Consider the following 16,730-nt stretch of genomic DNA (forward strand, 5'->3'; position numbering starts at 1 on the left):
CTCTCCCCTAAAGAAAAGGGAACCAGGGCTATCAGACCACAGCAGCTCCCAACTCCTAGAAACAGGAAGTAGTGACTAACACGTGGGGTAATCCTGGTCAGGAAAGTCGTTTTGTTTGGTTTGGGTTTTTTTTTCTCCTTTTGTTTAGTTCTAGCAAGATCATTTTCAATCTTATGTCATTTAAGCCACTTGGAAAGAAATGAATAATGCATAACACAACATGCAGCATAGATCTACAAGGCAAATTGTTTGATATGGCAATTTGAACCACATATTCTTTTTTTTTTTTTTTTTTTTTTTTTGGTTTTTGGGTCACACCCGGCGGTGCTCAGGGGTTACTCCTGGCTGGCTGCTCAGAAATAGCTCCTGGCAGGCACGGGGGACCATATGGGACACCGGGATTTGAACCAACCACCTTTGGTCGTGAATCGGCTGCTTGCAAGGCAAATGCCACTGTGCTATCTCTCTGGGCCCCACATATTCATTTTTAATGGTGTGTCAATACAGGAAAGGTAATATTATCATCTATGTAACAAATAAGTAATGGTAACAGTAAGTATAAGTACTCTGTACTTTACTAAGCCTCACTGGAATTTTTTTTGGGGGGCCACAACCAGTGACGTGGGTTACTCCTGGCTATGCGCTCAGAAATCGCTCCTGGCTTGGGGGACCATATGGGACTCCAGGGAATCTGTTCTAGGTTAGAGTGTGCAAGGCAGATGTCCTACCACTTGCGCCACCACTCCGGCCCCATCACTGGAATTTTTTTGTGTTTTCAATATAAAACTTAAGGCAATAGAGGGGCCAGAGTGATAGTACAGCAAGTAAGGTGCTTGCCTTGAGGCAGTCCACCCAGCTTCAATCCCCTGCATCCTATATATGGTGCTCCGAGCACAGCCAGTAGTGCAGAACCCTGAGTAATCTCTGAGCACCACTTGGCCTAAAAACTATATTAAAGGGGCCAGAGAGATAGCATGGAGGTAGGGCGCTTGCCTTGCATGAAGGATGGTGGTTCAAATCCTGGCATCCCATATAGTCCCCTGAGCCTGCCAGGAGCGATTTCTGAGCATAGAGGCAGGAGTAACCCCTGACACCGCTGGGTGTGACCCAAAAAAAAAATTAAAAAACAAACAAAAAAAACTATATTAAAAAACAATACAACCCACAACCTTAAGGTGGCAAAGTAAATTGTTGGCTCATTCTCATGGCAGCTAGCAGTGCACTGAGCCTCACCAGGAGTAAGCCCTGAGCATAGTTCCATGTGAACAACAACAACAAAAGAAATTATATGCATTATGAAGCTGGAGTGGTGGTGCAAGCAGTAGGGCATTTGCCTTGCAAGCGCTAACCTAGCTAGGATGGACCATGGTCCCACCGAGTCCCATATGCTCCCCCAAGTCAGGAGCAATTTCTGAGCGCATAGGCAGGAGTAACCCATGAGAGTCACCGGGTGTGGCCCAAAAAGCAAAAAAGCAAAAAAAAAAAAAAAAAGGAAATTATATGCTTTATAATCAACCATACTTATTTTAAGAATATTGAACACAGCTGTGAAGTTAAAAAGGAAAGAATACTTTGGTTTTTTTGTTGCCTTTTTTTTTTTTATATTGAGTCACACCCTGCACTCAGCCTTTGTTAGATCACCAGAACCACATGGTCCCCTGAATATCACTAGGATGGCCTTTCAGGTCCCCTGAGCATTCTCGGCCTGGTTCTGATGGAGCCTGTCAACAAGGTTCTGGCAACAACACAATTTTTGGCCCTCATATTTAACTACCAGACTGGCTGGCCAAGAATTTCCAGGGGTCCCATGGGTCTCCTAAGCAGTACGTGAGGATCCCCAAAAAGGAAAGACAATGTCAAGTTAGTTTGGCCATCAAGTTCTCTCAAGAATCCCTCTGTAATACAACCAAGAAACTAGTGTATAGTGGGGCCAGAGAGATAGCATGAAGATAAAGCATTTGCCTTGCATGCAGAAGGTCGGTGGTTCAAATCCTGGCATTCCATATGGTCCCCCGAGCCTGCCAGCGGCGATTTCTGAGCATAGAGCCAGGAGTAACCCCTGAGCACTGCCGGGTGTGAACCAAAAACCAAAAACCAAAAAGAAAAGAAAAGAAGAGAAACTAGTATATTTACAAATAATTCTCCTGAAGACAAAACAAACAAAAAAAATAGAAATAAACAAATAAAATATTTTAGATGGGCTAAAGCAATAGTACAGAAGTTAGGGCATTTGCTTTACACACAGCTGATACACATTTGTTTGGTTTTACTTTGTTGTTTTCTGTTTTGGAGTCATATCTGGCAGTGCTCAGGGGTTACTCCTATCTCTCCACTCAGAAATTGCTCCTGGCAGAGTAGGGAGACTATATGGGCTGCTAGGTATCAAACCCGAGTCCAGGGGGCCGGGCGGTGGCGCTGGAGGTAAGGTGCCTGCCTTACCTGCGCTAGCCTAGGAGACGGACCGCGGTTCGATTCCCCAGCGTCCCATATGGTCCCCCAAGCCAGGAGCGACTTCTGAGCGCATAGCCAGGAGTAACCCCTGAGCGTCACCGGGTGTGGCCCAAAAACCAAACCCGAGTCCATCCAAGGTCAGCAGCATGTAAGACAAATGCCCTACCACAGTGGTATTGCTCAGCATCCTGAGCTAAGTTTGACCCAGCATCCCATATGGTCCCCCCCACAAGCACCATCAGGGGTAATTCCCAAGTGCAGAGCCAAGAGTAACCGCTGCCTACTACCAGGTATGGCCCCCAAACCCAAAATAAATAAAATAAATTTAAGGGCTAGACAGATAGTACTCAAGGTACTAGCCTTTCAAGAGGCCAACCCTACCTTGGACCATAGTAACCCCTAATCACAGAGCCAGCTATAGTCCCTAAACAGTGACAACAGTGACTCAAAAATGTTTAAATGCAAATTTTTTTAAATGAAGAAATGTCAATTCCTTGAGATCGGAATGATAGTACAGTAGGTAGAGCGCTTACTTTGCATAAGACCAACCCAGACTTGATTACCAGACTTGATCTCCATCCTATATGATCCCACACACACTGCCAGGAGTAATTCCTGAGTATAGAGCCAGGAGTGACCCTTGAGCACTGCCAGGTATGACCAAAAAAAAAAGGGGGGGGGAAATAACAATGCCCCACTTCTATCCCTCACCCCCTAAAAAAAAAAAAAAAAAAAAAAAAAAAAAACTTTTTAAAACTGTTGTGTGCAAGACCAAAGGCTGTAGTTTAGTGGTAAGTGCATGCTTCCCAAGTTTGAGTCCTGTATTCAATCACCAGCAAAAAGACAAAATTTGTGTTTAAATAGTTATATTTTTTGAGCCAAAGATATCCCAGCAGGTGAGATGCTTGTCTTGTATGCCAGCCAACCCAGGTTCAATCCCCAATACCCATGTGGTCCCCCAGTCCCCTCCAGAGTGCAGAGCTGGGAGTAACCAGCACCACCAGATATAGCCCAAAACCAAAAGAAAAATGCTTAATAATTAAATGGCTCATTACTTTATCTTTCAAGTAGCTCATGATAAAGTATTCATTTATTTTTTATTTCATTATTTTCATTCAAAGTTCTCATCTGTCCCAAACTTTACTCTTATTTTTCTGTCAACACTGCTTTCACAAGGACTATAGGCTACTAATAAATTCCCACTAATCATACTCGCTTCCCCACACATACCACTTGCTATCCCCTCACCTTGTTTTATTTTTTCCCCACATTCACAGGTCTATCTGGCAACTAGCATACTGTCAGTCCCTTTCTCTAAAATCTATATCCCCTAAGAGTTATACTTGTTTACCACCTGCTCCTTAAATAAATTTACCTACAGAAGAAAAAAAAAAAAAGCTCTTATTAGAAGCTAATTCCTATGCAAGAAAGTTACACAACTCTTCTGTCCTAAACCTGTTTCTCAACCATTTTCTGACCCTGCCCCCCTTCCTGTAGTGCCCCATTTACAGGATTTTCACCTATGCCCCCTTCGCTGGACTATTCCATGGGAACAGGGAGGGGGCATATGGCCCCAGTTGAGAAATACTGCTCTAAACCAACCTTTGTGAAACCTTGTGCATTGTTCAGAAACATGCAGATTCTTCAGTTAATATTTTCCTAGATTTCAACATAAGGCCTTAGAACAAAAGGTTCCTTGTTCTCGTGAAATATAATAAAATTGAAAAGACATTGTCAAATGAAAAAAGCATTGCCCTGACAATCTCTCCTCTTCAAGCAACATTCTCCAATATCTAGAAAGAAGCTATAACTAGACTATATAATAAACGTATCTAATATATTTTGTAAAGATTCAAAAATATACCGAAACCTTGAATCTTGTTTTGAACTATGCCTACAATTTCATGACTTCTGCCATCTTAGAGAATTCCCTAATCTAATCAATCTAATCTAATCAAATCAATTAGATTGATTCTGTATCAGTATATTCAGGTAACTTCTCAGTGATTTGTTTTTGTTTCTGTTTTTGAAACACCCCGAGATCAATCCCTGGGACTAATTAAAGTCTGGTGATACCAAAGTTCCAACAATAACACTGATGTTATTAGCCAAAAAGGAGCAAGACACCAAGGAGATGTCTCAAAGTGCTAAAGCACATGCTCTGAACACAGGAAATCCAGGTTTGGGCCCCAAGCACCACATCCCTCTCCACTTTCCCCATCCCCTCTTTCTTCTTTCTCCTCTCTCTCTTCTTCCTCCTTTATCCCGTCCCCCCTATATATATAAATTGGGAGTGATCACCAAACAGAGGAGAGACCCGCCCCAATCACTGATGGCTACAGCCCAAATACCAGAGAAGAAATAAGAACACATGAAGAAAAATATCAATTTATTATGTTGCACTCGAATTTACTGTATCCTACTTCATTGTTGGTGCTATTACATACCTATCTGTAAATTAAAAGTGGGAAAGTGTAGAGACAGTAGAGAAGGCATAAGGCCTTGCACAAAGTCCACCAGGGTTCAATTCCTGGAACCCCTTGTGGTCCCCTGAATACTGCCAGGAGAGATTCCTGTTTAAAAGAATATGGCTCCTCTGATTAAACCTGGGACCAAGGGGCCAGAGTGTTAGCACAGTGGTAGGGCATTTGTCTTGCACATGGCTGACCCAGGATAGATGTAGATTGAGCCCCAGCATCTCATACAGTCTCCCGAGCCAGGAGTAGTTTCTGTGCGCAAAGCCAGGAGTAATCCCTAAGTGCAGCTGGGTATGCCCCCCCCCCCACCAAAAAAAATAACCAAAACTTGGGACCAAGGCCGGGCATGAAAAACAGTTCTAAAGCTCAATGCGAGGGGGACAGGAAATGGTACAGTGTTTAGGACTCATGCCTAGTATGAACCCAACCTGGGTTCAATTGCATGTTCCTCATGGGTCCCTCAAGCATTGCCAGGTATGGCCCTGGAGGACCCCAAACCAGCCAGCATGTGACCCAGTATCACAAGCACCACAGTATCCAACAATGTGCTACCTAGAGCATCACACCCTTGGACCACAGGGTGGTGTGTGAGTGTGGTCCAGTGAGTGGTGTGTGTGTATGTGTGTGTGATCCAGTATATGTGTGTGTGTGTGCATTCGCAGATCCAGTGGGGGGGGGTGTGTGTGCGCGCTCGCAGGTCCAGTGGGGGGTGGGGGGGGTCCAGTGTGTGTGTGTGTGTGTGTGTGTGTGTGTGTGTGTGTGCAGATCCAGTGGGCAGAAAGTTGCAGAAAGGTATTGGGTTCAATCTGAGGCACCACCAAAAAAGATCAAGGCCATTAGTGGAACAATTGAGAAAAATTTCAGATGCACCCAATATTAGATGTTTCCTCCATGTTCAATGTAATAATCAGACGCAATTTTCTTCTACATTTTTTGGGGGCGGTTTGGGTTTCACACCCGGTGACGCTCAGAGTTTATTCCTGGCTATGCGCTCAGAAGTCGCTCCTGGCTTGGGGGACCATATGGGACGCTGGGGGATGGAACCACGGTCCTTCCTAGGCTAGCGCTGGCAAGGCAGACACCTTACCTCTAGCGCCACCTTGCCGGGCCCCTACATCTTATTCTTTGGATATCCAAGTACCCCTCTGTTGAAGTGAGACACATCACAGAGGTTTAAACAGTTAGGAAGAAATTTCGTACATGCAAGAGCTGGAGAGAGCTGACAGGCTCAGTGAAAGGAGAATATTTGAAAAGGTATTGAGAAGTGGAGCCAAAGCGATGGCACAAGTGATAGGGCGCTCGCCTTGCACGCAGTAACCTAGGACGGATTCCAGTTCGATCCCCCAGCATCCCATATGGTCCCCCCAAGCCAGGAGCGATTTCTTAGTGCATAGCCAGGAGTAACCCCTGAGCATCACCGGGCATGGCCCAAAAAGCAAAAAAAAAAAAAAAAAAAAGGTATTGAGAAGTGTACTTCTGCACACCCTAGCTAAGAGAAATAGTAGTATTAAGTATACTGATTAGATTATTTTTCTTCTTTTTTCTTTTTTTTCTTTTTCTTTTTTTTGGTTTTTTGGGTCACACCCGGTCACGCTCAGAAGTTGCTCCTGGCTTGGGGGACCATACGGGACGCCGGGGATCGAACCGTGTGGTCCATCCTAGGCTAGCGCTGGCAAGGCAGACACCTTACCTCTAGTGCCACCGCGCCGGCCCCTAGATTAGATTATTATATAACTATAACCTAATGATTGAAAAGCAAACAAGCCAACAGAATAAGAATAAAGAATATAAATTGTAACTAAAAGAAAAAAAAGAAACTTTGGAACTCCAGTGATAGTAGAGCAAACAGGGTGCTTGCCCTACACATGACCAAACAGGAGTCAATCCCCAGTAGCACATATGATCTCCTCCAGAATTGATGGCTGAGTGCAGAGACAGGAGAGTCCTGAGCACCAGTGGTGTGGCCCAAAACAAACAAAAAAGAAATGTTATAATAAATGGGTGTTAAGTTCAACCTATGATCTGGGAAAAGCAAATTAACATTTAAACCTTTAATTCTGACAGTATTCACTGGACGTTCAGTGGTGAACTCAATGGTGATTAATAATGATGCATACCTGGAGTCCAAACACTAGTACAGGATGTAGGACACTTGCCTTGCACAAAGTTCAGGTTCAATCCCCAGCATCCCATATGGCCCCAAACCAAGAGTGATCCCTCAATGCAGAGCCGGGAGTAAGCCCGAAGCACTGCCAGGTGGGGAACCCATAAAAGTTATAATTATAAAGGGCCGGAGTGATGGCACAGCGGTAGAGTGTTGGCCTTACAGGAGGCTGACCATGATTCAATCCCCCAGCGTCCCATATGGTTCCCCAAGCCAGGAGTGATTTCTGAGCGCATAGCCAGGAACAACCTCTGAGCATCATGGGGTGTGGCCCAAAAGCGAAAAAAAAATTTTAATAACCATATGTTCCATAAAGATATAAATTTACTAGCATTGGGCAATCAAACTCAGGGCCTCACACATTAATACAAGTGCCCTAACAGTGATATCTCTATCTTCCTCCCAAAAAGTTTAAGATAAATTCAAGCATGGGGAGTGGAGAAATGTAGAGACAGTATAGCATTAGCCTTGCAAGCAGCTAATCCCAGTGCCATCCTGGGCACTATATGTCCCCCAAGCTCTATCAGGAGCAAACCTGTTCCCAGCACAGAACCAGAGTATGCTTTGAGCACCCCCAAAGAAAGAGAAAAAAAAAACATAGCTGCAGGGGCCAGAGAGATAGCACAGTGGTAGGGTGTTTAACTTGCACACCACCAATCCAGAATGGACAGTGGTTCGAATCCCAGACATCCCATATGGTCCCCAGAGCCTGCCAGAAGCTATTTGTGAGCACAAAGCCTGGAGTAACTCCTGAGTGCCTCTGGGTATGACCCAAAAATACAAAAAAAAAACAAACAAACAAAGCAGCAGCAGCCAGAAAGAGCACTTGATGGGCTGAGCACATGTTTTATATATAGGAGGCCCAACTTTGATTCCCCATGAGGAGCATCCCTGCAAAATGAGTTAGATATAGCCCCCAGCACTTCCAGGTGTGGCTAGAAAGCAAAAGAAAAGGGGAAATAAGGAAGGTTAAGTATTAGGGCCACGGAGAGATAGCACAGCCGATCCAGGACCTAAGGTGGCCGGTTCGAATCCCAGTGTCCCATATGGTCCCTTGTGCCTGCCAGGAGCTATATCTGAGCAGATAGCCAGGAGTAACCCCTGAGCACTGCTGGGTGTGGCCCAAAAACCAAAAAAAAAAAAAAAGTATTAGGGCCACACCTGGAGGTGCCTCAGGGGTTACTCCTGGCTATGCACTCAGGAATTAAGCCTGGTGGTACTTAGGGGACCCTATGGATGCTGGGAATTAAACATGGGTCACTTGCATGCAAGGCAAGATTCCTAACCACTACATCTATCACTCCAGCCCCAAAAAGGGAAAATTCAGGGTTGAGTATATACCTCAATGGTAGAGGGTTTGATCCCAGTATTGTAAATAAATAGATTTTTAAGTCTACCGATACCAGCTGGAACACATACTTGCATGTAGAAGCCCCAGATTAGATCCCAGGTACTTCATGGTCACCCCAAGCAAAACAGCAACTTTAAAGCAGCAAACAGAAACAGACAAGAGAATAGATATACATATTAGTAGAAGTGTCCCAGTACAGGGTGGGGAGACACAAGGACATGGCTCAATGGTAAATGGGTCATCGTATGTCAGGTCCCTGGGCTCTAACCCAGCAGCACGCATGCACTGTCTATATAAAGGAATGACTCATTAGTGTTCAACCTAAGAGCAGGCAAGAGAGATATGTAAGATCATCAAGGTTTCAGAAAGACCTCAAATACATGTATAATGTTATCATGGGCTGGAGCAAACACACATCATGGAGGACATTTGCCTTGCACACAGCCAACCTAGGTTCTATCTCTGGTATCCCATATGGTCCCACAAACACCACAAAGGTGTTCAGGACCCCTGAACACAGCTGGTGGCCCCAAACCCAAAATATATGTACATATGTATTTATGTATATAGTATATGTATGTATGTATGTATGTATGTCATCCCTTTCAAATACTCATAAAGGAGACAGAATGATAGTACAGCGAGGAGGATATTTGCCTTAAATGCAGCAGACCTAGGTTCAATCCTCAATACCCTGTATTATCTCTGTATTATCTCCCAAGCTCCACCCTGAGTGATCACTAAACATAGAGACAGGAATAAGCCCTATGCACTGGTGAGTGTGGCCAAAAAAAACCCAAAATGAAAACAAATCTATATGTACATATTGATATTTAGGGAGCTAGTATGCTGGAACCCTGGTTCAAACCACAACACCATAGGATTCCCTTATGCAACCCCCAACCACTGTACAATATGTGACTTTTTTTTGGAGGAGGGTCACACCCGCCAGCGCTCAGGGGTTACTCCTGGCTCTACGCTCAGAAATCGCTCCTGGCAGGTTCAGGGGACCCTATGGGATGCTGGGATTCAAACCACCATTCTTCTGCATGCAAGGCAAACACCTTACCTCCATGCTATTTCTCCGGCCCCACAAAATGTGACTTCTAAGCACTGGTGGGTGTGATTCCCCCCCCCAGAAAAAAAATGAATATGCATATTAAACACAGAGGTACCAGAGACAGTACAGCAGTTAGGGCACTTGCCTTGCACAAGGCCAAACTATAATCAATCCCCATCATCCCATATAGTTCTCTGAGCTCCTCCAGGTGGCACAAATCTCCCCACCAAAAAAAAAAAGACAAAATTAGGGATGGAAAGGGGCTGGAGTAATACTACAGCAGGTAGGGCGTTTTCCTTGCACACACCTGACCCAGGTTCAATACCCAACATCCCAAAGATGTCCCCAGGAGTAATTTCTGAGCACACAGCCCCAAATAACCTGGGCCACTGGGCATGACCCAAAAACCAAAAAAGTAAATAAGGGGGCAAATCTGCGGCTCTACTGAGAACTTTGCTATTTTTATTGGTTTGCTGCCAGTCACTTTCTTTTTTGGGAGTGAGTTTTGGGTTTTGAGTCGCACCCAGTGGCGCTCAGGAGTTGCGACCCCTGGGGACCCCGGCCCGAAGGGTGGATGAGGGTCACGAAGTTATTCGTGAGTCACGAAGAGGATTCGACCTGAAAAATAAAATAGGGCTGGGAAAATTGATGGACTCAAGACGAGATCCTGATCAAGAGTCAGTTTATTAAAAGGGAGCTAGTTTTTTTTTGTTGTTTGTTTTTTTTTTTGGTTTTTGGGCCACACCCGGTAACGCTCAGGGGTTACTCCTGGCTATGCACTCAGAAGTTGCTCCTGGCTTGGGGGACCGGGAGCTAGTTTTTATAGCAAGCATGAGCACGTTTTCAGACAAAAGAAGGGAAGGGGTGGTTCAGTACTTTTCCACCGTAACATTCCCATACATCAAATATGTCAGGGGGGTTTTTAGCGAGTTATACATTTACTATAAGTGGTCCTGGGGTGCTCTGTTCTGTTAACAATGCTACAGATCTTTTTTTTTTTGTGTTTTTTTTTTTGGGCCACACCCGTTAGATGCTCAGAGGTTACTCCTGGCTACGCGCTCAGAAATTGCCCCTGGCTTGGGGGGACCATATGGGACGCCGGGGGATCAAACCGTGGTCCTTTCCTTGGCTAGCGCTTGCAAGGCAGACACACCTTACCTCTAGCGCCACCTTGCTGGCCCCAATGCTACAGATCTAATCTTAACTTGTAGCCTTTACATAGCATGTTTGTTCTTTATCCATTTACCTCTGGTAATGGCTCTTTTTTATGGTCAGCTCTTTTCTTTTTAGGTTCATGGGGAAGCGCCACCAGCAACCTGTCACGTACACAGACCTTTGACTTCTCAGGCATCAGAGACTCCATATTGCTCTCTAGTTAAAGGGTCTCCAACAAAGAGTTACTCCTGGCTCTGGCTCTGCATTCAGAAATGGCCCCTGGCAGGCTCGGTGGACTATATGGGTTGCCAGGAATTGAACCAAGGTCCGTCCAGGTTGGCTGCATGTAAGGCAAACACACTATTGCTGTGCTATCGCTCTGGCCCCGCCAAAGTCATTTTCTATCAAAAGAGAGAAATCGGCTACTGCCCACCTCCTGTACAAGACTCAATCAAACTTCAACTGCTTAAAATGTTCTCAGAGCCACTGTGTGGTGCTGGGAAAGATCTCAAGATGCTGGCCAAAAATAAATAAAAGGCTTAGCAGTTCCAATGGCAAGGACCTTAGAACGCCATTAATATTTGCTAACAACTAGCCAAAAGTAAATAATTTGAGAGCTAAAAAAAAAAAAAAAAAAAAACACTCTTCATTTAAAAAGAAAAACTTTTTTTGTTTGTTTGTTTTTGGGTCACACCCAACAGTGCTCAGAGGTTGCTCCTGGCTCTATGCTCAGAAATCGGTCCTGGCAGGCTCGGGGGACCATATGGAATGCTGGGATTCGAACCACCGTCCTTCATCATGCAAGGCAAACACCCTACCTCCATGCTATCTCTCCAGCCCCCAAAGAAAAATCTTTTGAATGATTTAATTCTCTAATTCTGTTCTCTCTGCAAAAAATCCAAGTTCACCAAAATCACTCTTAACATTTTTTTGTTTCGGTTTGGGTTTTTCTTGTTTTTATCGCATCTGGCTCTGCACTGAAGAATTAAGCCTAGTCGTGCTTGGGGAACCATGAGATGCTGGGGATTGAACACTGGCCAGCCATGTGCTCTTAGGAAGAACCCTTACCCTCTGTACTACTTCTCAGTCTTATCTCAGGCTACTGCTCTACCAATTTTTTGTTTCAATGAAAGCAATCTAATCACTAAACCCTCAAAGTGTCCACTTTTGCATCTTCTCCTGACTCTCAAGTATCACGCTGCTTTCCTTGACCCCAACCAACCTATATTAGTCTTCACTATGAACCAAAAAGAAAAATTAATAACACTGATAGAGAATTTATACCAATATACCAGTATAACAATACTGCTTCAAAAGAATGATCCCATTTAGTTATGACCTGTAAAATTTGTTCTATTTTCTCCTTTTTCATAGTGAAAGTCAAAGAAAGCCCACTAAAGTGCTCCAAAGTTTGATGGATGACAAGTCAGATCTAAATCCCAGACTCCAAGGTCTTTGAACAAACACACATAACGTTATCTCCAGCTCATACATAACTTACCAGGTGTTCTTAGTCACACACACTAAGCTGACACTTAGGACTACTCCAGGCAAGAGCGATAGTACAGCAGTAGAAATTTGCTGTGTATACAACTAACCTGGGTTCGATACCCAGCATCCCAGATGGTCCTCCAAGCCTGGAGTAACTCCTGAGGGCCATCAGGTGTGGCCCAACCCTCACAAAAACTAAGTTTAAGGGACTACTGAGCACTAGATATAAATGCATGTGACAAGAGCCTCTACAAATATAAAACGGATAAATTCTCTAGAAATATGGGCGTTCCATGCATTTGACAAGTACACAGCAATTACAAGTGCATAAAAAATGGTTTCTGTAACAGCTGGAAAGGAGCGTAGTCATAAGTATGATAAAAGTGGGGTTTTGTTTGTTCTATTCTATGCAACTATTTTTGCTGCATTGCTTTTGGTAAGAATCAAGCAACAAGGGCCCGGAGAGATAGCACACCGGTGTTTGCCTTGCAAGCAGCCGATCCAGGACCTAAGGTGGTTGGTTCGAATCCCGGTGTCCCATATGGTCCCCCGTGCCTGCCAGGAGCTATTTCTGAGCAGACAGCCAGGAGTGACCCCTGAGCACCGCCGGGTGTGGCCCAAAAACCAAAAAAAAAAAAAAAAAGAATCAAGCAACAAGACATTTTGAGTCTTTGCAGCATACTCATAAAACAGCAAAAACAGCCTAAAAACAAATCCTCCACAGCCCATTGTAATATTTTTTATTGTAATATATATATATTTTTTGTATTTCTTTATGTAATATATTTTTTTAGGCAGACAGCTTGGATCTTTCTTTCAGGAAGATATTCTAATACCATCACTGAGGCGGACCTAAGGAACCATCTCCCTACCTCTCCCTGCAATTATAAACTTTTAGAACCGGGATCATATTAACTGTAATTTTCTGGGATATTAGCAAATCCTAGACCTGCATGGAAATCTTCTGGAAAAACGTCATGCAGGCTAGGCTTCTCTTTTTACAATATGTGTGACTCAGATTTCAATGACTAAGGAGAGGCGACTCCTTCAACTTCTCTTCAGGCCCGAGAGCCTTGATCTGAACGGTCTAACGGTTGTGCAAGGTGTCCTGGTCTATATATTTAAATGACTTCCATGGCGAGGAGAGTAACTGGCACGGTTTCAACACGCACCCTTGGCGCATTCCAGTTAGCCGAGTAGGGCCCATCCCGCTCCCTTCGAGAGGCAAAAAATCAAAATGCACGGGGCCCGGGCCAGACAAGGTGGAACAGGGAGGGGACTTTGCTAGGAACCTGAACCCGTCCGCAGCCAGACCCGCAGCCTCGCGCGCGCGCACGTCGCGCCTAGTTGCAGAGTTCTCACTTGACAAAGCACCCCGAAACCCCAACAGCCAGAAGGAACCGTCGGGGGCGGGCAAGTTACCCTAACAACTCTGAAAAGCTGAGGCCTAGCAGAGTCAAATCTGCCACCACCCAGGCCCCCAAAGATTAAAATTAAAAAACGGGGCATGCTACTAGGAACTCAGATCTCGGGGCTGCAGGTTCCTCTCGGGGAGACCCCGGGAAAAGCCGGTATCCGCGCGCAGACCCCCTCTGGGGAGACCGGGTCTTGTTTCCCGGGCCGGGCGGCGGCGATTCGGCTCGGACAGCCCAGGCTGCGGCGCCAAGTGGGGGACAGCATTCGTCCCAGCGAACGAGGCGAGTCGGCCGTGCCCGGGTGCCCGCCCAGCGCGGCCCAGAGCTGCCCGGGGGGCCGGCGAGGAGAAGCCCTTGGGGTGCCTACGCGAGGGAACCCTCAAGCGGCCCGGAAGAAAGAAAGTCCAACTCCGAATGGAACCGGGCGGCCGTGCAAGGGCTGAAAGGAAGCCGAGGGGAAGCGCCCGAGACCCGGCGCGGCGGGCACGGACGAGGCGCAGGGGCCAGGCCGGTCCCAGCCCAGCCCAGCCCGGCCCGGCCCGGCGGCGGCGGCAGCCGGGCAGACAATGGCGCGAGTGTGACGTGGAGCCGGGGACGTCGCCGAGGCCCCGAGGATGGGTCCGCTCGGAGCCGGGCCGGGGACACCTAGGGCCGGGCGGGTGGGGAGGTGGGGACGCTCCAGGCGTCTGGGCGCTCGGACCCCAGAAACGGGCCGGAGGGGCGCCGCCACCGAGGGGCCCGGGGAGGCGGCCGGGCCGGGAGCAGGCAGGCAGGCAGGCAACGGGCGGGGGTCGCGCGCACCCGGCCGCACGCGCACCCGCCCCGCCGCCCCCGCCCGGCCGGTCCGCCCGCCGCACTCCTCCCTCCCTCTCTCCTCCCTCCCTCCGGTCCCGCCACACTCACCGTCGCCGCCGCACCGCCGCGATCCCAGCGCGCAACTACCGCAGCCGCCCGGCGCCCGCCCGCCCCGCCCCCCCCGCCCCCGCCGCGAGGCCACGCCCCCAATTCTTGTGGGCACGCCCCCGCTCGCGCCCGATCTAGGGACCGGCGCGATGTTCCCATACCCGGCTCCGCCCGCAGAACCATTGCGCCGCGATGCTCCCTGGCGGGCACTGCGGCTGCGGAGTCACGATTCGGACCTTCGCCCCGGTCCCTCGCGCGAACCTGGGATTTCAACTAACTGAACAGGACTTACAGGCAGCTGAGTTGGTGTTGGGGGGGGGGTGGTATGCCAGGTGACAACTCGCCAGGGCATCAGCCCCCTGGCCACTCTGCAAGGCCCCCACGCTACCCCTCTATACCTCTCGGCTTTTTTTTTTTTAATACGTTTTGCTTTCTTCCTAAATTAGGGTTGATGGGCTTCTCTTTCCCTGTCCCAGAATTTTGGGGAAATTTGGGGCCCCACCAGAACGGAATGGGATCCCAGGGACTTAACCTTGCTCTACCCAGTTTTCTCCTCTGTACGTCAGACTAGAGAACCGTGGTACCCAACAGTGTCGCAGCGGAGGATAAAATAACAGAGGGGTCAGCATAGTACCGGCCCATAGTTAACATTCAGAAATTTTTTATCTTATTAACTCACTCTCCTACCAATGACAGAGCGCACTATTTTCAAAGCCCTGAAGGCCTCTTCCTTGTCCTCTTAAGTGTTGGCTTATTAGAAAGTACTTGAAGGGGCAGAAGAGATAGTACAGCGGGTTTCCTTGCACACCCGGAACGAGGTTGGATCACCAGAATCCCATATATTTATTCCCTTGAGCATTGCCAGGAGTAGTTCCCGAGTGCAGAGCCAGGAGTATCCTCTGAGCACTGCCAGGTGTGACTCCAAAACAAAACAAAAGTATTTGTAAAGCTTCCACTCAGTTCAAGTTCTGTAGTCTTAGAGAATAAAGAAATCTAATTTCTCTTGGGCCTTGTACTTTAAAGACACTTGAAGGCTTCTGACCAAATTTTTCTCTATTTGAAGATCAGAATCTTAGAATGAAACTATTGCTGCAAGCACTTGTCTTCCATATGTAAGGGCCTGGGTTCCATTGCCAGTAGTGCAAAAAAGGCTTTAATGAGAGAGAGAGAGAGAGAGAGAGAGAGAGAGAGAGAGAGAGAGAGAGAGAGAGAGAGAGAGAGAGAGAGAGAGAGAGAGAGAGAGAGAGAGAGAGAGAAGAGAGAGAGAAGAGAGAATAGAGAAGGGAGGAGAGAGGAGAGGGAGGAGAGAGAGAGGGGAGGGAGGAGAGAGAGGGGAGTGAGGAGAGAGAGGGGAGGGAGGACAGAGGGGAGGGAGGACAGAGGAGAGGGAGAGGGGGGAGAGGGAGAGGGGGAGAGAGGAGAGAGAGAGGAGGGGGAGAGAAGAGGAGAGAGGGGGAGAGAGAGGGAAGAGGGGAAGAGAGGAGAGAAAGAGGAGAGAGGGGAGAGAGAGGGGAAGAGAGGGGGAGAGAGAGGGGAGAGGGGGGGAGAAGAGAGAGAGAGGAGAGAGGGGGAGAGAGAGGGGGAGAGAGGGAGAGAGAGAGGGAAGAGGGGAGAGAGGGGAGAGAGGAGAGAAAGGAGAGAGAGAGGAGAGAGGGGGAGAGAGGGAGAGAGGGAAGAGGGGAGAGAGGGGAGAGAGGAGAGAAAGGAGAGAGAAGGAGAGAGAGGGAGAGAGAGAGGGAGAGAGAGAGAGAGGGAGAGAGAGGAAAGAAATGAAGACCAGAGTCACCATGCACTCCATTGTTTCCCTTGGTTTTTGTCCTCATTCTTGCTGGTTGTAGCTCCGTTAGAATAGTTCTCTAAGACTGAACTAAATAAAGATGTGTGATACTATCAGAACAAAGCAGACCTATACCTGCTTCCTTGTAGGCTTACTGCCTTCCACTCACACAATAGAGTTCTTGGCACCCACATTACTGACTCCATGAACGAAACCCGACAAGACTTCAGTAACTGCTATCCTGGAACATTTCTACTTCTTCTCGTGTTCCTGGGCCAACTCAAAAGGTTAAGTAAGGATAGGACTGGGTCACCTACAAGATTGTTCAGGATATATGAAAAAGAAATAATAGCTGGAAGCTCTAATACAATTTTATTTTTGGAGAGTTGCAATTAAGCACATTGCAGTGCTCAAGATTTACTCCAACTCTCTGTGCTAGAGGATCACTCCCTGTGGTGCTCTAGGTGCTCTAGGGGATATGAGAAA

General features: G+C 47.1%; 1 protein-coding gene across 2 annotated transcripts in view; it reads right to left on the minus strand.

Moving 5' to 3' along the window:
* Nucleotides 1–14,512, minus strand: part of NT5C2 (5'-nucleotidase, cytosolic II) — a 106,365-nt gene extending 91,853 nt beyond the window's left edge. For both annotated transcript variants that reach the window (XM_049790866.1, XM_049790865.1), the window contains exon 1: nt 14,468–14,512. The gene's annotated coding sequence lies outside the window, so the exon portion shown is untranslated. The remainder of the gene's footprint in view (nt 1–14,467) is intronic.
* Between the last annotated feature and the right edge of the window lie 2,218 nt (nt 14,513–16,730).

Source organism: Suncus etruscus, chromosome 17, assembly GCF_024139225.1.
Source record: "Suncus etruscus isolate mSunEtr1 chromosome 17, mSunEtr1.pri.cur, whole genome shotgun sequence".
In the NCBI taxonomy this organism is placed as follows: Eukaryota; Metazoa; Chordata; class Mammalia; order Eulipotyphla; family Soricidae; genus Suncus; species Suncus etruscus.